The 22,867-nt window shown below is 30.0% G+C and overlaps 1 protein-coding gene across 14 annotated transcripts in view; it reads left to right on the top strand.

Moving 5' to 3' along the window:
- The window catches only part of EndoA (SH3 domain containing GRB2 like, endophilin-A), a 478,525-nt gene that overhangs the window by 439,233 nt on the left and 16,425 nt on the right, over window positions 1-22,867 (top strand). The window lies entirely within an intron of this gene.

Here is a 22,867-nt window from a genome sequence, read left to right on the forward strand (position 1 = left end):
TTCCCTTCTACCTGTCCTTCCAAAATTAAAGCGACTATTCCAGGATGCCTTAGTATGTGGCCTATAAGTCTGTCTCTTCTTTTAACTATATTTTTCCAAATGCTTCTTTCTTCATCTATTTGCCGCAATACCTCTTCATTTGTCACTTTATCCACCCATCTGATTTTTAACATTCTCCTACAGCACCACATTTCAAAAGCTTCTAATTTTTTCTTCTCAGATACTCCGATTGTCCAAGTTTCACTTCCATATAAAGCGACACTCCAAACATACACTTTCAAAAATCTTTTCCTGACATTTAAATTAATTTTTGATGTAAACAAATTGTATTTCTTACTGAAGGCTCGTTTAGCTTGTGCTATTCGGCATTTTATATCGCTCCTGCTTCGTCCATCTTTAGTAATTCTACTTCCCAAATAACAAAATTCTTCTACCTCCATAATCTTTTCTCCTCCTATTTTCACATTCAGTGGTCCATCTTTGTTATTTCTACTACATTTCATTACTTTTGTTTTGTTCTTGTTTATTTTCATGCGATAGTTCTTGCGTAGGACTTCATCTATGCCGTTCATTTTTTCTTCTAAATCCTTTTTACTCTCGGCTAGAATTACTATATCATCAGCAAATCGTAGCATCTTTATCTTTTCACCTTGTACTGTTACTCCGAATCTAAATTGTTCTTTAACATCATTAACTGCTAGTTCCATGTAAAGATTAAAAAGTAACGGAGATAGAGAACATCCTTGTCGGACTCCCTTTCTTATTATGGCTTCTTTCTTATGTTCTTCAATTGCTACTGTTGCTGTTTGGTTCCTGTACATGTTAGCAATTGTTCTTCTATCTCTGTATTTGAACCCTAATTTTTTTAAAATGCTGAACATTTTATTCCAGTCTACGTTATCGAATGCCTTTTCTAGGTCTATAAACGCCAAGTATGTTGGTTTGTTTTTCTTTAATCTTCCTTCTACTATTAATCTGAGGCCTAAAATTGCTTCCCTTGTCCCTATACTTTTCCTGAAACCAAATTGGTCTTCTCCTAACACTTCCTCCACTCTCCTCTCAATTCTTCTGTATAGAATTCTAGTTAAGATTTTTGATGCATGACTAGTTAAACTAATTGTTCTGTATTCTTCACATTTATCTGCCCCTGATTTCTTTGGTATCATTACTATAACACTTTTTTTGAAGTCTGACGGAAATTCCCCTTTTTCATAAATATTACACACCAGTTTGTATAATCTATCAATCGCCTCCTCCCCTGCACTGCGCAGTAATTCTACAGGTATTCCGTCTATTCCAGGAGCCTTTCTGCCATTTAAATCTTTTAATGCTCTCTTAAATTCAGATCTCAGTATTGTTTCTCCCATTTTTGATTAAAATTTTTTTTGATAAAAATACATATTTTATTCCTGATTGTTTTATTTTAATCTGTGACTAAAAGTCAAATCACATAATTAGCATTTCTTATATCAAATAAAAAATTATTTATTATATATTTCACTAATCTTAATCACCGTAAAATATTAGCAGACAAAAAAATAAAATTATTAGCTGAGATAAAATAAAATAAAGCAGACAAAAAAATAGATTTTTTTTAATTTTTAAATAATTGCTTACATACATACAGAATGTCCAAAAAGTCTCTTCTAACGCTACTTGTCACTCATTGAGAGAATTATTTGTTTTACTTAGCAATGTTATAAGCTGTGTAAATGTCAGTCTTCTTTAGGCTCCAACTGTACCAATTCTACACACATGTGGTATCGCACCAAAGTGATGGTAAATTTGATCTTTTTTTTACCAATTACCTAAGATCACCTGTATGTTCCATCCAGAAAGGAAATCGAGGGACGTATAGGATGCCTCACTGTAAATGCTCTTGCAGTACATATGTAACCGGTACTCCAACCAACATGTTATTTTGAAGCATTCTAATAAAACATCATTATCAGAAAATTAAAATTTGATGATTAAAAATGTTTACTTGTCTAGTTATATTTGCAACAAATATATTATTATCTTTGCTATCAAAAAATAAATAACAGCATCCACTTCTATATATAAATAAATTAAATAATATTAGTAAATCATTCAGGGTCTTCAAGTTTTTTTTATTAGTATTATTTAAAAATTCTTTGACAGGATATTATTTTGCCATAAAAAAAATCTTTTATTTTTATTTTAAATAAATTAGTAGAAGGATTTTCAAATTGTTTGATAATTTATTAAAAATGGCAATGAAAACATAATAAAGGTCTTCCTTGTAAACTGAAATATTGTGTTGAGTTACATGAAATGCTTTCATTGTCCGGTGTGATAGAGGTTTATATTGTTATTTTTTTAAGAATTTTGACTATGCTTTTCAGCAAAAATTGTTGCATTCTTAAATATAAACAAAAGGATAAGTTAATAGAGAAATAAATAAACACTAAAACAAAAAGAAATCAAAAATTTTTAATGGAATAAAGCACAATAAAGCACTGAAAACAAAACAGAAAAAAGAAAAATGTGGATATTTAAATAGACTTCAGATTTTTACTTAAGTAGACTTTAGATTTTTCTTTTTCAGAAAGAAAATAAAATGAAGGACTTAATAATAAATTTATTCTTAATATTTTTTAACTTGCATATCCAGTCTTAAACAAGAAAAATACAATAAAAATACTTAAAAAATCTTTGATCGAAATAATCACTGATTAAGTTTTTTATCACATATCAGAATTTTTAACATTTTTATACGTGTAAATACACTGAAATGACTATATGTTTATGTTCATTGCCTTGGCCAGTCATGGTAGTAAATATAAAAACTATTATAAAAAATGAAAATATCAAACTATAAAAAAATAATTTAAATGGCTTAGTTGATACCAGAAAATATGTATAAATTAATTATAAACTATGAATAGTGAAATTTTCAGAAAATTTGCAGTACACATATTTATGATCTTGGCTACTTGGAGAGTTATAATATTTTTTTTTATTAATTTTATCACAGGTTACCTACCATTGGAAAATGTCTTCTGTATAATAAAAAGCCTATATTTTATTGAAAAAGCTGTATTGTGAAATATTTAATAATAATATTGTTGATTAATAATAAGTAATTAATTATTTGATTAGGTGTCAAAATATAAAAATGCCTGTAAATTTCACTGTATAGAATTATTTTTCAAATAGATTATAGAATAATTTTAGACATAATATGAGATGGAGAAAGTTCCTTTATTAGTATAAAAAAATATATATAACCTTATTGTATTTAAAATAGTTGTTATCCCGTTCAAAGTAATTTCCTTGGGACGTATACACAAAACCTTTGGTATGTTTCTAAAACAATCCTTTCTCTGAAAGGCATCCATTGTTGTATGTGATTGTCTAAGTTATCTTCTTTGGTGGTAGAATTGCAGGATGGTAGGTCGGCAGATTATAAAGGGTATAGGACAACTACTGCATTGACTTGTCAAAAACTCTATCGTTTTGATATTGTGAGAGGACATGTTGTCAATGTAAAACAGCCAATATTGTTTTTTTTTCATAGTTAACATCTTTAAACATTTTAATAGAAGTCAGAATTTATTTAAGAGTAATAGATTTTTGTTGAACTTTGGTGTTCAAAAATAATGAACATGCTTTCTCTTGGATATTGTGGACCTGTCATGCCTTCTTTGGATTTAAAGATTGCTGTAATAAGTATCGCATTGGCTGATGATCCTGGAGATGAAATTTCGATTGTTATACATCAGCCATCGAACTTACAACATACAAATGCTGTTCAATTTGATCAAGTAATGAAGCAAAAATTGTTAATACTATAAGACACAGTTAAGATTTTGTGGAGCTTCATAATTGGTGCTAAACATATCTCATAAATCATCAATTTTTTTGTCGTCAATGATTGTGTTCCTAAAATATCTTACTACAGTTACTTTATAAGTAATACATTGTTACCCTGAGTAATACATTGTAATTACAATGGATAATTGTTAGCTCAGGGTAATTGTTACCCTGAGTAATACATTGTTTTTTTAATATTAATAACGTGCTTATTTCAAAAGTGATGTTAAAAAATATTATTTTACGTGATGTTCCAAATGATCTTTAAATCTAAAATTTAACTAAAATACTTTTTTTGAAGGTATGTCCATAATGGTTAAACATTATGCATTGTGCACATTAATTGATAAACACAAACCAAATATGATTCAAATATAAAATAAAGTTAAGAGCTTCAAACATTGATATAACTTAATTATATTCATTGAAACTCTTCAAATTAGTTCAAATTAAACTGTTCAAATTAGTCACTTAACTTTAATTAACACTTTGAGTGCCACTTAATCTGACAACATTTTCCTCAAAAAACACTTTTAATTTTTTTAATAGTAATAATAATTTGGATAATACAGGGAGGGGAGTTTATTAACATTTTTACTCTAATTGCATATAAAATCTACGATGCCTCTTGGTGATATTGGTCTCCTGATATTCTTTAGGGCCACAACACCATTTGGCACCAACTGGATTTAATGGTTCTCTTTGTAATCATGTTAATTTATATACAATATAATTACTTTATTATGAAAATTATTATTGATTTTAGAATACTACTTATCTAATAGATTTTTAATCCTGTATATATGAATTTTTATTCTTTATATACTGTCGAAAAATTAGGCGACCACACCGCAAAACCATAGACTCGTCTATACATTCCTTTTTTAGGATCATACAAGTAACCATTTTTTTCATTAAAAAAATCAATAAAGGTCGCATCTTATGTATATGATTGCCTGATGCTTATTCATTATTACAAAAATGAAGATCTTTCGTTATTACTGTATATCTATTCTGGCCCTATAATATGGAAAGTTGGGATATTAAATGATGGGTACACCAATAATCTTTTATTTTGTTTTAACATATTATCCCCCATGTGTAAAACAAGTCCCAGAAACACACAAGATTTGTCTTTGTTACAGGTTTTCATGATAAATGAGATTTAAGGTGATTAATTTATGTTCTAAAACTGCTAGATTCAATTTGTTTCATTCACAGAAGTTAAAAAAACTTATCAACTAGTAGTTGAAAATACAATTGATGGCTTACCATCAATTTGAACAGGAAGACGAAAACCAGTATTTTCAACAAAATCAATTTTTTTTTTTAATTATGGTGGACCGGTGGTCACCCACACATTATTACTTGTCACTTTTGTATTTGTAGTACGTTTAGTAGTTTTTGATACAAGTATACTTATAGCAATGTCATTTTCAGTTACCTGAGTATCATCATCATCATTGGTTTCAAGTTACAATTGTATCAATGTTATTTTCAGTTATTTGAATACCATTGTCATCAGTTTCAGTTTATCTGTGTACAGTTAAGTATCTTTGCACAGTTAAGTATCAGTAAGATTTTCATCTTGACTCAAATCATTTTCACTATCTGATTCGACATTGCAATCATCTAAATATTCATATTCAGATTCTTTTTCGGCATTAAATTTGCTTATAATACTCTCATTTTGACAAATATGATTTAGTTCTTCCACGGATAACTTCTTTTTAACATTAAATCGTTTCTTCAACTGAAACGGACCTGGGATTTTAACATCAGCCATTACAAAAATAACAGAAAACCTTGGGACCACAAACAATTTTATAACACTATGTATTCAAATAATATGCCTCGTAAAGGTTAACAGCTGAACTGAAAGGCCAGCATAAGTAGAATACATTCCATATGATTTATGCATAGGCCACCAGATGGCACTGAGGGCTCCTGATATAATGCCTAATAGCGCCAATTATTTTGTATAGAATAATTGGTCATCTTATACACTGAAAAATACAGTATGTCATTTATGCATAAGCAAGAAAAACTTTAAAGTTATAACGTGGAGTTTAGTGACAGTAGTACAGCTGTCACCATAAAATTTGAAACTTACTAGTGAGCCAACAGAACCTGATTCAGGTGACATTCTACTATTCTTTTAGCATAATATATGATTTTTGTCGTACTATACAATGTTCTGGAAATTTATTGTACAATAATTTTATCTTTATCTAAAGTAGTAGTAAATGCATGTATGCAGTAATTTTACAGATAATGCAAAATAATAGAATACTGTGATAAATTTGTAGTTACCAAAAATCTTTTTTTTTATTTTTGTTTTTAATTCAGTATTATGCTTATCCATTTAGGTATCACAATAAGTTTAATTAATTGAACTTATAATTCGGGTTTAGAAAATTAAAACACGCCTTTTTTTAAAAGTAGAAATAAAACTGGTATAAAATCTACAACTTCCAAATGTCATCATCCAATTCTGAGTTTCCTGTACCATACTTTCATTTTCTAAAACTTTTACTTTCATCTTTAAAGGTTCCTAAATTTCTAAATTATTAAAGATTTCATTGTATTATTAATTATGTATTCCTGTCTAATCTATTCAACTTCTATCTTCTTCACTTTTTTGCGATAAATAAGGTTTCTGATGTGATGCATCCATTTTAGAAAATTTATTTTCACATATCTGTTTAATATTGTCAATGAAAAACGTGACATTATGACTGTCAACATAACCTTTTACTTCAGATCATATCATTACAGTGAGTTAAAATTTGAGTGATATGGAGCTAATTGTAACACTTTGTCCATTTTTCTTTGAAAGTTCATCAAACAAATACAATTTGTGTTTTCTGTAATTAAATCATGTAATTGAGGTTTAAAATAATATATCTTATTTTCCAGAATATAATTGCTGATATAAGAGGTATAGTCTAGGACAATTGTAATGGTAATATTACTAATAGTATTGTACTAAACATTACGTTTAACATCTATTCACAATAATAATTTCTGTGAAAAGAAAAGGAAATTGGATTCTGTTTTGTGAAAGCAGTAGAAGGAAATGTTTTTAGAATGGTTGATATGCAATGTTATAGCTGTCATGCAGCAACCGCCAAACTCCATGGCAACACCTATAAGTAGACGAATAATACTCTAATAGAACACCGCTTTATCAACAATTATTTTCACAGTTGCTACAAACATATACTATTGAATAGATAAGCATAATATAGTCTATAACAATAGTAAAAACACTATGAGGGGCGTTAATGTCAATCCAAGACTATTAATTTTTAATAAATGTAGAATTCATTTATGAATACATGATAGTAAAAAATACTTTTATTTCTTGATGTTATCTCCTGCTACATTTATCCCAGTGTTTCACTAGTGCCTAGATACCACAGGGTAGTAAGATTTTTCGTTATGTTAAATCCAAGAGAGGACTGACTGCTTCCCCTCATCATTGCTGTTGAAATGTTTGCTTACCAAGAACAATTTCAAGGTTCCAAACAGGCGAAAATTGCTGGAAGTGAGGTCTAGACTGTACAGGGGGGTTGTGATAATAACTCCCAGCCAAGATCATGTACCGTGCATGTCATGCAGTGAGCTGTATGCAGTCGTGCATTGTCCTGCGGAAACAGAATGCCTTTAGTGATCGCACCAGGCTGTTTTTTATTTGAGAGCATTGTGCACATCTGGAAGAACTTTGCAGTAGTACTCACTGTTAACATTGACCCCAAGGTGTAGAAAATCGACGTGAATGATGCCATTTTTATCCCAAAAAACTAAGGCCATAACTTTGCCTGCAGAAGCAATTGTTCAAAATATTTTAGGAGGTGGTGAGTCACAGATGAAATATGGTGGATTCACGTTTCATCAGAGCAAACAATTTGATTGAAAAAAAGCCTTTGTCAAAATGTTGCTTTAAGTGCTTGCACATTTGCAGTCTTCTTTCCCGGTCAAAAGCAGAAAGGTATCTTTGTACCCAATAACTAACCTTACTAAATTTTAGATGTCCGTGAATGATTTTGTTTATAGTTCCCACAGACACATTTATTGCTTCTGCAATTTGATGATCATTTATCGGTTAATTATAAAGAATCAGTTCTTACATTCTCTGAATTTTCATGGGAATGAAGTAGGCTTCGAACCACCTGGACCAGGATCGTCACTCCCTGACGTACAGCATTCTTTAAAACATTTGCACCACTTAAATGTTTTACTGCAACTAAGGGTCTCATCATCGTACTGTGCAAAGAGTTGCAAATAAATCTCACCGGGTTTTACACCTTCGTTCACGAGAAATTTCATTACAACACACTGCCAAATATTCATTCACTACATCAGATGCCATGTTCTTTACAACTGACTGTTGTTGTTGTTTTTTAACATTGCTTCATGCCAGTATGCCATGCGGTAATGTCTGAAACTTATACCTTATGTATACAACCAATACAATGTGCAGGATTCTCCATTTAAACTTTAGTCTAACAGAAGTCCCAGATTGACATTAATGTCCCTTGTAATTACAAAATAATAAAATGCAAAAGAAATAACCAAGTATTGAAATAAAAATAAAATGATGCTGTGTCTTTTTGAAAGTTATTCATAAAAAAATATATAAAACATAATAATTATTATAATGTTTCATAATAACTAATTTAAATGCTGTAAGAGAAGAAATATTTTTTGCTTCAACTATAGATTAATTAATATTTATATGATTTTATAAAAATAATTCGATTGAGCAAAAGTAATTATTGTAACAGGAATTTTCAGCTGACTGCAGGTCCAGTAGTAGGTGTAAACACATTGTAATTACATATTTATTTAAAGTCTTTAAAACATTTAACAATAGCATTAATGTGATATAAATAAAAGGATAATGTGATTTAATAAAAGGAATCATAGCAAAAGAGTCAATTAATTAATTAATCAGATGAAAACAACCACAGCCGCTTTGATATTACTTTAATATGCTGAACCTCAATAGACAATCCCATACAGTATTAAAGATTTAATTTGGGGCTAAAGCAATCATTAATCGTGCTACAAGTGTATTTTACAAGAATATCTCTACATATGTGATAGATTTTAATATTTTCTAACAAGAAAAGCAATATTGTTATTCCACTTTCTACTCTGACCAATAAGTACTCCTAAATATTTATCCATTGTCATTCTTGTAATCGGAGTAACAGTACGACTGCAATTTTGTATTATTTTTTTTGGGTCACAACTGTTTTAAATACAAACCCAGTCCCAAGGGAAAATTAGGTAATCAGGGGAATTTACCCCTGTACTTCTTTCATCATCTTTTTAAAGATAATAGTCTCTATGATATTATCATGGGATAAGCATGCTAAATTTTCTAAGGTATGTTTCCCTGTGCTACAAGAACTGGTCATATTTTAACTTCATCTGTTCTGTGATACCTTTACTTCCACAATAATCACACACAGTGGAGGGTCTCAATAGAGTGCACAAACATATGCTTTGAAGCAACCGTGACGTGTCAGGAACTGGGTCAAATTGTACCCCAGTTCTGTGTGCTTGTGGTCCAACCATTTTGAGATCAGCCTGTAGGTCTATTACCATTTGCTGACTGATACACCTCTTCTGCCAATTAGAGACAAGCGATACGTCTGCCTCCACCTTAGCTATCCCCTGATACATTGACTACTCTTCTGAATTAGGAGGTCCAGGGGTTATATTTCGTAACCTTGTAAATGCAAAGAGATCCTCGTATAATCAGGCAGTGAGTATATAATAAGTACAAAAAACATAAAGAAGATCTTATTCATTGTCAAAGTTATCCATTCCTCAGTAAACCATTTCTTCATAGCTTCAGTTCTATGTATGTGATACAGTGCCATGTGTAACTGGAGCGGTTTAGGAGTAACGACTTTATTGTTCATCCAGATTCATTGAAAAATTCACTAGGAATTTCTGATACCATCTCGTATTACTGCTTATCAATTTATTATGGTCTGATTTTTTTAACTACTTTCATTCCTTATTTTTGTAAATAATTGTATGAATTGTAAATGATATGATATAGTAACATATAAATAGTAATACAAGTAGTTAATCTCTGTATTCTACGCTATTTATATATATATATATTTTTTTTTTTTAATTTATTTATTAGGTCTGTTTATTCTGTTAATCAAATAATACAATTTCTGTGTTTAGTATTATTTACCTTTCTTAGCTTCATTCTTTTATTATATATTGATGCATTTCAGAATAACTCCATTGTCAAAAATTATTGTACTGAGTACCAGTACAAGAAGTTTTGATAATGGAGTTATACCGTAATGTGTCAGCATATAATAAAAGAATGAAGCTAAGAAATGTAAAAAAAATTGTCTGAGTACCAATACAATAAGTTTTGACAGTGGATTTATTCCGAAACACATCAATATATATAATAAAAGAATGAAGCTAAGAAAGGTAAATAGTACTCAACATAGAAATCATAATGTTCTTAGTAGAAAATATAATAATAATTATCTTAATAACAAATAATACAATATAAAATTTATATTTGTAAAAAAGCTATTTTGATCATATGTATTGTAATCAATTAAAAATTACCATTAAGTAACCGTATAATAATGTATGTAAATACAAAATATGTAGATATACTTAAAAAAAAAAAAAACCTTCATTGTCTTGCTATATGCATTGGCTCAGATGAACTGTCTATTTTTCACTGACATTCTACTATGATTTTCGATTATTCACATAAGCTTGCTGTGCAATATAAATGCATAACAGTAATGTGATTATGACTTGTAAAGTTCTGTCTTACCATTTTATATTTATGCTTTTATCTATATTAGCAAATGGATAAAAATTTGCGTATAGGTGGTTCCTTCATAAGTGAGATTCTGTATGTGTAATAATAATATTAATAATTGTATTACTTAATTTATAATTAAATAAGGAATGTGTGTATGTTTGGTTGTTTTATTTAATTTATTGTTACCTGGAGAAATATTAAATAGCTTTAGTTTTTATAATTTTAGTATTTACTACTAAAAATACATAATTTTTTTCTCATCATAAAATGATTTGTTAGTTAATCCTTTGTTTATTATAGTTGGTACTCATTCTCAGTAATCAAGCAGCTTATGAACATAAACTAATGTTTCATAAGTATTCTCAATTAAGGATTGTGTTATATATTTGTACCTTTTTTACTAATCAGTAAATATAATCTTTTTAATCTGAATTGATTTTGATTCAGATTCAGTCATTTAAAAATAAATAAATGGACAAATATTTGTAATTAAAAAAAAAATCTAAGTAAGATGTAATGATACTTTTAAAATCATAACTGGACATCCTTTTCATCAGCCTAAAACAGTTGACTGTTAGATATTTTAATTTTCCAAACTATTATTACGTATTCAGCATTGGCAACTACTCTTGAAAATACATTTTTTTAAACAAATTAAAGTGGAAATAACAGCATAAATTTTTAATTTGAACATTATTACTATTCATCAAGTTATTGTTAACAGACTGGACTAACTAGATAGTTTAGTAATATTGTTGACAATATTAATAAAAAAGAAACCATACTTTTTGTGTTTAGGAAATGCAAAAATTTTCTTTTACTAAAATGGTTGAATTTTTTAAAAGAATAATTGCATTTTATATGATTTGGAATAAATTTTATTTATAATTGGTTTGCCATTGTCACTGTATATAGTTACATGTTGCATTGATATAAAATATATATTGATCATTATATATGTAGATACAATATATATGAGGTCTGTTCAAGAAATTCGTAGACTGTTTTTTAATTGCTCGGGTCCAGTTGGTTCCAGTCAAATCTGCTTGGTGTCACCATGTTTGTAGAGATCAGCTGATTACAACACAGTTTTTTGATTGTAAATATCATTATTGGTTGCTTAGCTACGCGGTTGTTTGTGAAGTATGTTTTTTCATTTGGCGGATTTTAGAATGAGTGACTTGAACGAGCAAAGAGTTGCTGTGAAATTTTATGTTAAACTCAGAAAATCTGCTAGTGAAACTTTTGATATGCTCAAGACGGCTTACGGCGACGTTGCTATGAAGCATGCGACATGAATGCTTTTAAGTGGCATAGATGTTTTAAAGATGGTTGTCAGTCGATTGAAAACGATGAGCGTCCTGGACATCTTTCCACATCAACTGATGACTCACACGTACACAAAATCAATACCCTGGTTCGGGCAAATCGACATCTGATCATCAGAGAACTTGCTGAAGAGTGTGGGATATCAGTTGGATCATTTTACAAGATTTCAATATCATTTTACGAGAGTGGTGACTGGTTTTTTCATCACGACAAGGCTCCAGCCCAATCAGCCCTCAGAACTTGTGAGTTTTTGGCGAAAACTTGATCACTGTTCTTCCCCACCTACCCTACTCACCTGACCTCGCTCCTTGTGACTTCTTCTTGTTCCCCAAACTCAAAAGACCTTTGAAAGGAAGAAAATTTGAGACGATTCCCGAGATTCAAGCAAATATGACAAAGGAACTGAAGAACATCACAAAAGAAGCGTTCCAAGACTGTTTCCAAAAGTAGAAACACCATTGGGATAAGTGTGTGCGTCGAGAGTACTTTGAAGGGGACCCAGACAAGTAACTTCTAAATAAAGTACATTTTGTTTTATGACAGTCTATGTATTTTTTGAACAGACCTCATAAATATATATATATATACGAGGTGCAACAATAAAGTAATGAGACTGATTTTTCTTTGCAAGATGTGGCAAAACCCTGCAGCTTGCGTAGGCACACCATCTTTGACTTTGGTCTATAAGCTACTACTATTCCAAGCGGCACATTGATGGTACTGCTTAGTCGTGAGTTGTGCTGTAATAAGTGAACACGTGTTTGTGCCTCTTGTCACAGAAATGAAACGGCAAAATATTGCGCAACGGTATGCCATTTCTTTTTGCGTTAAATTGGGTGAAAGCGCGATGACAACTTATGGTAAGCTTCAGAAGGCTTTTGGAGAGGAGGTTATGTCAAGAGCTCAAGTTTTTCGGTGGCATAAAATTTTTAGTGAAGGCAGAATGAATGTTGAAGATGAAGACCGCAGTGGACGACCATCAACCTCACGGACAGATGTTAACTTGACTAGGGTGCGTGAAATCATACAATCTGATCAAAGATTATCCATGAAAATGATTGCAGAAGAACTCAACATCAATCGAGAAACAGTTCGTCTAATATTAACTGAAGACTTGGTATGAGAAAGATTTGTGCAAAAATGGTCCCCCAAAAATCTCACACAACAACAGCGAGAAACACGGAAAAATGTGGCAGCCGATCTGTTAGAACAAACGGAAATCAATCCAAATTTGTTGAGCCGTGTTATCATTGGTGATGAAGGTTGGTTTTTTCAATACGATCCAGAGACAAAACGCCAAAGTTCGCAATGGTGCTCAAAGGGATCACCCAGACCAAAAGATCTCGCATGTCAAAGTCAAAAATGAAATGCATGCTTGTGTGCTTCTTCGATTCCAAGGGAATTGTTCATAAAGAGTGGGTGCCTCCTGTACAAACAGTTAACCAATATTTCTACAAAGAAATTTTAGAAAGACTTCGTAAACGAGTGCTTCGTGTCCATGCCAACATTGCTGATAATTGGATTCTGCATCACGATAATGTGCCATCCCATACTGCTCTGTCAGTACAACAATTTTTAACCTCAAAACAAATTTCAGTATTACCACAGCCACCTTATTCACCAGATATCACTCCGTGCGACTTTTTTTATTTCCAAGAGTCAAAATGGCGGTCAAGGGACACCACTTTCAAACAACACAAGATGTCCAAAAAGCTGTGATGTGGGTCTTGGAGGATATTACAGAAGATGAGTTCCAGAAATGTTACCATCAATGGCAGAAGCGCTGGAATAAGTGTGTGCAATCAGAGGGGAACTACTTTGAAGGAGACAACACTAAACATGACTAAAACGGTAAGCAACCTTTTTTTTTCACATCAGTCTCATTACTTTATTGTCGCACCTCGTATATATTTTATAAAAGATGAAAATTAATTACCATTTATCTTCAAATATTTTTGTATTTTTTATTGCAAATTAGAAAACTGTTACTCAGGAAAAAATTGGTTATTGTAAGCCTGAACGTCCTCAACCTTAATCTTTTTCAAATTGAAGTTTGTTGAAAAATATGTTTTATAAAAATACAAGTTTCAAAAGTCAGAAGAGTGAAATTACCTTAGCATTCATACTTCCTCAGAATCTGAAATGGCAGTAGCGTCATTATCAGCTATTTTGGGCAACTCCATCATATAGTAAGGATACAATAGAATTTTCTGTTGTGCATAAAGGAAAGGGTAATATTGAAGACTATGTGAAAACAGCTAAATATAGGATTGCTATTAATGCTACTGCTTCAGCAAACATAAGAGATTTTTTAAAGCCAAAGATGGGAATAACAATAACAGTGATTTGGAGTGTGCTACTAAAGAAGCTACATTTTCATACCACACTCCTAGACTCAAACCCAGTTTCAAAACGTCAGACTGCACATCTAAATTGGTTAAAAGTTATATGGCCCAAAATTTTCATCTGCTAGAACCAAAACCGAGGCAATTGTTTTTAACATTATTTTACCATTTATATTTGATAATGTGTTGTGTTTTTTGGAAAACTTTAGTTATGTAACAGTAGCAATGAATAGCTCAAACAGAAGTGAAGTTAAACTTGTTCCGATTATTTTAAATTTCGATGAAGTGTCAGGTGATACTGCTCAAATTTTGACTCAGTATCTTTTGCAATGTATGAAAATATACAAACTTGAAGAAAAGTTGGTTTGTTATACTGCTGATAACACTAACAGTAATTTTGGTGGTGTGAAGAGAAAGGGGGATGAAAATGTGTTCAGAAAAGTTCAAAGTGATTTAGATAGACCTATTTTAGGAACTGATTGTTAATAAGTCCACATTGTACACAATTCAGTACAAACAGCATGTGATTCTCTACCCCTGGGCATAGAAGTTATTGGTATAAATATTTTCGCACGGATACAGTAAGAGTAACAAAACTTAAAGAGTTCTATGAATTTGTGGAAACAGATTACAAAAAAGTATTATTTATAGCACAAGGTTCTTTAGTTTGTTACCTGCAATAGAAAGAATTCTTCAATTTTTATTGTCCTAAAATCATACTTCTTATCTTGTGACAAATGCCCAAAATGATTATTTTATTTTTGAAAATCTATAAAGTGAATTGTTTTTGACATTTTTATATGGTACTCTACAGTTATTTAATAATGTAGTTCTGAAATTGGAAGCTAATTCTATCACAGCAAAAGAAGAATTTCAGACATATTCTGAATTAATTTGTCAGCTTCAGGAAAGAAAAACTATAAGGGTTTTTCTTTATACCACCTTCTGCCAAAGAATTGCTATGCACTCTAAAAGAATATAATGATGATCAGGAACAAAAATTCTTCTCAAGTGTAGACAATTTTTATAATTCTAGTATCTAATACTTAGAGTTGTGGAGAATCAGTTTTGATATAGTTAGTAAGTTGCAGTGGATAAATTTATGAACTGAAATTGCCTGGCCTGATTTAGAAGAGGGTGCACAAGTTGTTCATGAAATTATAAAAGATTCCATAAGTATTATGAACTTACATGTTGAACCAGGTAATTCAAAACCAAAGGGTAGGTTGTGGTTCAGGTTCTGAAAAAGTTCCAGATACTATTGAAGAGAAGTACAAAACAATTTTTAAGATGTTTTTCAAAAGACTGATATTTCATGTTGCAATATTTCTAAAATGGTTGAGTTTGCTATGTGTGCCTGGGACATCTGCTCCAGTAGAGAGAGTTTTTAGTTACGGGGAACATTTGGTCTGCAGAAAGGGGTAGACTTTCATTATCTAATGTTAAATATCTGGTAAATGTTAAAATTAATTCAGAACTTTCTTGTTGTGAATTTTATGATACAATAAAAACTAACAAACCATTTCTGAAAAAAGTCATGTCTAGTGAAAAATACAACTAAATAAATAAAGTTTAATGTTTCAGTAAACTGTTAAGACTTTTAAGTAATTTCAAAAATTTATCCTGTTGGATACAAAAAAATATGGTAAGCCTATATATCTATATATAATTTTTTTTTTATAGAAGATGATGGATTAAACATTTCTACCAAACTTTAATTGAATATTTAATTCATGTCTAAAAAAAATTTTTTTTTTTTTTAAAAGACAGGAAAAGCAGTCAGAAAAAATGAAGTCTTTTCAGATAGTTAAACAACATTTTTCCTACTTTATTTCCTGGAATTATTTTCTAAATTTTTCCTCTTAATTCTTGTTATATTCTACATATTTGTAAAATGAATTTTTATACACATTATTCTATGTATTGTTTTATATAATGTTTATTTTAAAAATTGCCAAAGTGCAGTCAGAAAATGCATAAATACTTTGCATGGTAAGTGCACTATACAACCAACTGGGAGACTGTCATAAAAAAAAATTATGGAAAAGATTTGAACATACCATAAGATTTATCAGTCTATTTTGTATGAAACAAAACGTATATGTACTTTTTGGGGATTTTTTTGCATAAAGTAGAAAAAACATGGTTTTTCAGATGTTCGAAAAAGTAAAATTTAGACAGTTATAAAAAAGTATGTTTAAAGAGTAACCCATTGCAATAAAATTTTTACATTCAATTAATGTTGTTCATTTAACCCATTACTTTACGCTTTGCCATGTACCAGTTTTATTAAACTAATAATGCTTAAAACAAATGATTTTTTTTCAAAAGAAATACTTCCTGAATCTGACAGGCATTTTGCAATAAATTTGGTGTAGTTGAAACCACCAGTGAAACACAATTTCCATTATAACAATTTAAAATTGAAGTAAAATGATGGTATATGTAGAATGGCAGTTCTTTCATTTAAGTACACACAGTTACAACTAAATAATATTACAAATATGTGACAGAATTGAAAAGAAGTTAAGAATAAATTATTGGTTACATAATTCATTGGAACCAGACTATACTTAAATGAGAAGAAGTCAATGTAAAGTATAATTAAGTTTTTCATGTTTTTTGACAACATTAAATGGCAAGGTTAACTACCAAGTAATATGGTGTTTAGTAAACATGGTTTCCAGTTACTTCAGAGATTAAGTTAAAATATTAAATATTTATATATTCTCAAAACAATTACAGGTTTACATCCAGTTACATTCACTTTAAGATGAATTTTGTTGTGCACCAATGGAAAAACCCACTGGGTTAGTCTGGTGGTGAATGCATCTTCCCAAATCAGCTGATTTGGAAGTCAAGAGTTCCAGTGTTCAAGTTTTAGTAAAGTGCACCAGTAGGCAATAGCGGAGAGTTTTATAGTGTACATAGCAAAGGAAATGATTGCTGAGGGGATCAAGAGTTCTGCTTGGATTTCTTTTGTATTCTGTTTTTGTTGATGCTTTGTTTTATAAATTATGTTTTTGTTTTTGGTCTTTGGTTTTGTTTCGTTTCACTGTTACCGTGTAATATTTTTATGTTTCGTGTTGTGTGTTGAACTCACTTTTATCTTCTACAGATAGGTAGTTCAATTCGTTTCATTAGTTAGGTCTTTTCAGTCTTACTTGACTTGGTGAGATGTGTTTTGTTTTGAGTTCATTAAATAATAGTACACCGATGGAGATGTCACTCGTGGCATTTGCATCAACAGCATCCTGGCTGAGGCGGACTGGAATATGTCAAAAGTCGAGGTTTCAAAGATGACCTCCGGTAAAGCTCGGAACAGAGGGTATCTTCCCCTATGGGGTCAGGAGTGCACCAAGCTTGACTGGGATTTAAACCCAGAACTTTCCAAGTATCTTGCAAATGAAAGTTAGTGATGTTACTACTCCACCATGGATGTTAGGATTTTCCATATTCATAAAAAAATGTATCTTTCTTATATTACCTAAATTTACTTAAATAAATACTTTATTTTTTATTTTTAAAAAATCATATATATCTCAGTTCGCAAAATCGTAAATTTTAATCTACTTGAACAGAACCAAGTTATTGTCAAATGCTTAAAAAGTATATGATTTAGAGGGAGTAGAAAACCCAACTTTATGTGATAGGTATTGCAGCTGCTCATACAGCTCGTAGATATCAAAGAATTTTTTTTTAATTTTGATAAGCTAAATATAGATAAGTATAAATTAATTCAAAGTCATTTTAATTATGACTGAAATAATGATGCATTAAAAAAAAATACAATTTAAAATAACTTATGTTAAGATATGTGGAGAGGAAAAAGTAATGTAATATCATTTAATTAATTATAATTTGGATGTTTCTGTGTTTCTGCCTAATGAAAACGTACAGTTTGTTGGAAAAAGAAAGGTTGAATTATTAATTTTTTAATGTTCATGACCCATTTTTCCATGCTAAATTGTCACGTTAAGAAAAGAAATTTCATTATAATATTTTTCTCAATGCATTGGCTGCTGGATAATGCCAGCAGATACAGTATATCATTTTCTAATAAGATTTTACAGTTTTATATGATCCCTTTATTCTTTTAATAATATTTATTTGGTTTTTGATACTGTTTGATCTTAGCAGCTTACATCATATTTAATATTAATAAAACAATAGTTGGCTGGACAATTTACTGTTTTCAACAAATTGTAAACACTTTATTCACTTTATCTGTTTTCGTTAACGTTTGTTAAGAGTGAGCTAACAGTTCTGTTTGGTGATTCAACATGTTTGCTGTGCAGTATTACTATTGGGGAAAAACCTGTTGGTTTTTGGGCAGAAAAACAAACAGTTGTTTTCTGAGAAACAACAGTTTAGTCAACCTGTTTGATATTTTCTCACATGTTTCTGTTGTTCATAAAACCGTCGCTATTTTTAATTACCATTACTGATCCAGAATATTTAATCACATTTTTATTTGTTCAAACATGTCATAACAATGGTTATTTTTAATTAGCATATACATTTTTTTACTCAGATTTATAAAACTTTTTTAATTTTTAAAATCATTCCTGTTTGAAAGTAATGTGCTTGGATAATGTTTGATGATAGGAAAGATATTGGCTTAAGAAATAAATTTTTATATTACATTATAAAAGGTTTTTGCATATTTCACTTGAGCATAAGGGTTTGGTAAAAAGTAATAAAAAAGGCACGCTCTTTTCTTTAGGTTTTCTCAGAATGTTTATGAAAAATTATTTGTAATTAAATGAAATTGCTCATAGTTTATCAGAATACTAATGCAGGAAAAAACCACCTTTAATTTTTTACTATTATTATTAAATGAATTTATTAAGATTTATATTGATCAGTAAAAATGTTATGTGATTAGTTTAGTTATTCTCGGTGCAGAAAATATATCGACCCAACTTCGAAGCCTTATAAAAAGCAATCTATCTCCCTTATTCCTAAACATAGCACATCAAAATTTTCATAATTTCATTTTATATTTGGCGTTGTTGAACTTTTATTTTAAGTGATGATTTTGCTATAAGAATATAAAACAACACCATTTTTTCAGACTTCTGTTATGTAACTTGATTTTAATCGCTTATCATTAAAGAACTACTATTCCAATTTTGCTCAAATATTTACACCAGGTAACCCATTCTATTAACTTATAACTCCTTAAATTTCAATTCTATATCATTAAACATTTATGAACATTATTGAATTTGTAAACCATTTTATCTTTGGGACTACAAAACATATAAACATAGGTCTTCATCATTAGTGAAAAGCAGCTGAGGAGAAAACTGACCTTACTACCTATAATTTTTCCCTCTTTCAGTAGCTCAGTTAAAAAAAATTATTTCTTTTAATATAAATTTACAAATTATATAACAATCTCTCTCTCTCTCTCTCTCTCTCTCTCTCTCTCTCGCTCTCTCTCTCTCTTTCTGTTTATTTCTTTTTTTCTGTTTCTGTGCCTCCAGAACCACCGTAAGGTTTACTTCAGAGGATGATATCTATGAATATAAGTGAAGTGTAGATGTGTACAGTCTCAGGTTCCATTTCTGAGATGTGTGATTAATTGAAACCCAACCACAAAAGAACACCAGTATCTGCAATTAAGTATTCAAATCCATATAAAATTAACTGCATTTACTAGTATTTATTTGTACTCTCCACTTCAAAATCAGTCAATTTGCAATGATGAGTTCACCATTCAGACCAACCTAGTGGGTAAATGACAAGCAATCTATGTCAAGGTATATGACAGATGACTCAGAAAATGGTGTCTTTTTCTGTTCCCACAGCAAAAAATCACTTAAAAAAGTAATAAAAAAAATAAAAGTTCAATATCGTTAAAACCAGAATAAAATTATATAAATTTTTATGTTACTTATTTTTATATTTATGTACTTTTTTTATTTCAATGTATTGGAATTTTTTATTGTAAGGGTTCAAATTCTAAGCGCATATTATTTCTATGCTGCATTTTTACTATTAATAAAGCTGTTCTTTATGGTTTATTATTTGAGGTTGTGTTTTAGCTCAAAATTTGTAATTACTAAAGTATTATCCAGTTTTCATAGAAAATCTTTCTAAAATTTCAATTGAAGATTCCTTTATTAATTTTGCAGAAATAGCTTTTTGAGAATATAATGTAATAAAAAATTTCTGAGAACAAAAGTTAATAAAATATGAAACAATTTGGCATTCAAATTTTAGAATTTTTATTAAGAATTCTCTTTAGGTCGTAGATAAGAACCACCACCCAGAATTAACAGCTGTTAATTATGCTTATTCAAATAAAAATGTACCTTCTAAAGGAGCATTTAAAAGAAAATGTATTATATTATAAAATCTCATTTCTTTAACATTACATTAATAGTAATTATTACACATACACCTGTAAGTATCTTGAAGGAAATTGATTTAATAGTGCATAAAAAAAATAATAGAATTTTTCTACTTGAATATTATTTATAATTTACCAGTTAAAGTACCGAAGTGAAACCACTCTTAACTTTTATATTTGTGATCATGTTTGAGGTGTAATAATTAAATTTATAGTTTATTAATAAGTAAGATATATTATATTAATATGTGTGTGTATGTTTATATAATAAATTAAGTATTACAGTTACTGTTAACAATTATTTAATTGTCTTTTTTTTTGTTAACTTTAAAAATGTTTTATTGACATAGGTTATATACCATTATAATTAATTAGGGCAAGTCAAAAAGTAAAGTTAAATTCAAAAAATCAATATATTTATTTGTACTTACATAAATGATACATGCATGCATTATTTTTCAATATAATCCCCCCCTCCTACTTCTATGCATTTAGTCCATCTTTTAATGAGTTTTTGAATTCCTTCCTGAAAGAAAGTTTTCGGTCTGGTGTGCAAAAAATATTTCACCACTTCTCTTCATCAGACCCTCTTCACCACAGTTCACTTCTTCATCAGGACGATAATGATTCCTTTGCAACTCTTATTTTAATGGGTCAAAAAGATGAAAATCACTTGAACCCAGGTTCAGCTGTATGAAGGGTGGTCCAGCAGCTCAAAACCAAGATCTTGAAGGCAAAGGATTGATTTTTTTGCCTTGTGAGGTCGAGCGTTATCCTGAAGCAAAATCACGCCTTTAGAAAGTTTACTACGACTTTTGGATTTGATTTTTTTCTTCAGTAAATGCAGTAGCTCACATAGTTGACACTGTTTACTGATTTTCCTTTAGGTATGAAGTAAACCAAAAGTGAACCTTCCATATCCCAGAATATCGTCATCACCTTTCCTGCAGACATCTCATTTTTGAACTTTTTTTGATGTGGGAGATGAAGGATGTTTCCACACTAAACTTTGTTTTCAAAGTTTACTTACTCTTGTGTTCAAAGTGATGGACCCATGTCTCTTCAATGGTTATTATTCGCTTAATAAGACTCCATCTTCATAATGTTTCAAAAGCTGGAAAATTTTCAAATGATTCTTTTTGTGGATGCTGGTCAATTGACATGGAACCCAGTGAGCACAGACTTTTCAAAAGTTTAAAGAATTTTGGATGATTGAAACTGCTGAGCCATGACTTATATTCAATTCACTTGCAATGTCATCAACTGTAATTTGTTAATTACCAAGAATTATTTGTTTAACCGCTTCAATATTATTGTTAGTCTTTGAAGTGGAAGGCCTATCTTGCCGCTGTTCATCACAGAGAGAAATCCTACCATTTTTAAAGAGATCAGTCCATTTGTAGAGCTTGTTTCCACTTAAACAATTCTCTCTGTATTCCTGTTGCATTCAACAAATAATCTCTGCTGGTTTCACCCCTTTGAACTGAGGAAACGTATTATTGCTCGCATTTCTTATTTGGTGCAATCAGACAAAGGAGCACTCATTTTAAAAAATCTTTTAAACACAATCCAAATAGCTAACAATGAAACAATACTTTCAATGAACAGCTGATGGTGGTTATTAGTTATAGCAGAACAAAAATTAATGCCATCCATGTGATTGAGGGAAATCAAATTTTCCCTTTACTTTTTGACATACCCTCATACTGTCTTGTTTAAAGAAGTAAGACTGATTAATGTGTAGATTATTAATTAATAATCACTGATAAAAACCATCATAAACAAAAAAAAATTAATAATATAAATTTACTAGTTTACATAAAAAGTATTTTTCCAATCCACCAATTCATCATCAATAATCAATTCATCATCAATTCATCATCATCATCACCAATAATCATCAATAATCATCAATAATCAATAATCAATCTTCATTAATAAGTTAAAACTTAACCAGTTAAATTAAAATTTGTTACAACTAAACCAGCCTCAAGGCAGGTTTGTCAATTTAAACAATTCATCGTTTATAAAATTTACCTGTTCATTTATAAGTGTAAATTTATTTGTTTTATTTATAAATGTAATATTTTTTTCAAATATTTATTCACACTTGTCTTGATATCTGCCTTAGTTGTAATCCTTTTTTAATTCAATTGATCAAGACTC

Source organism: Lycorma delicatula, chromosome 1 (genome assembly GCF_047948215.1).
Source record: "Lycorma delicatula isolate Av1 chromosome 1, ASM4794821v1, whole genome shotgun sequence".
In the NCBI taxonomy this organism is placed as follows: domain Eukaryota; kingdom Metazoa; phylum Arthropoda; class Insecta; order Hemiptera; family Fulgoridae; genus Lycorma; species Lycorma delicatula.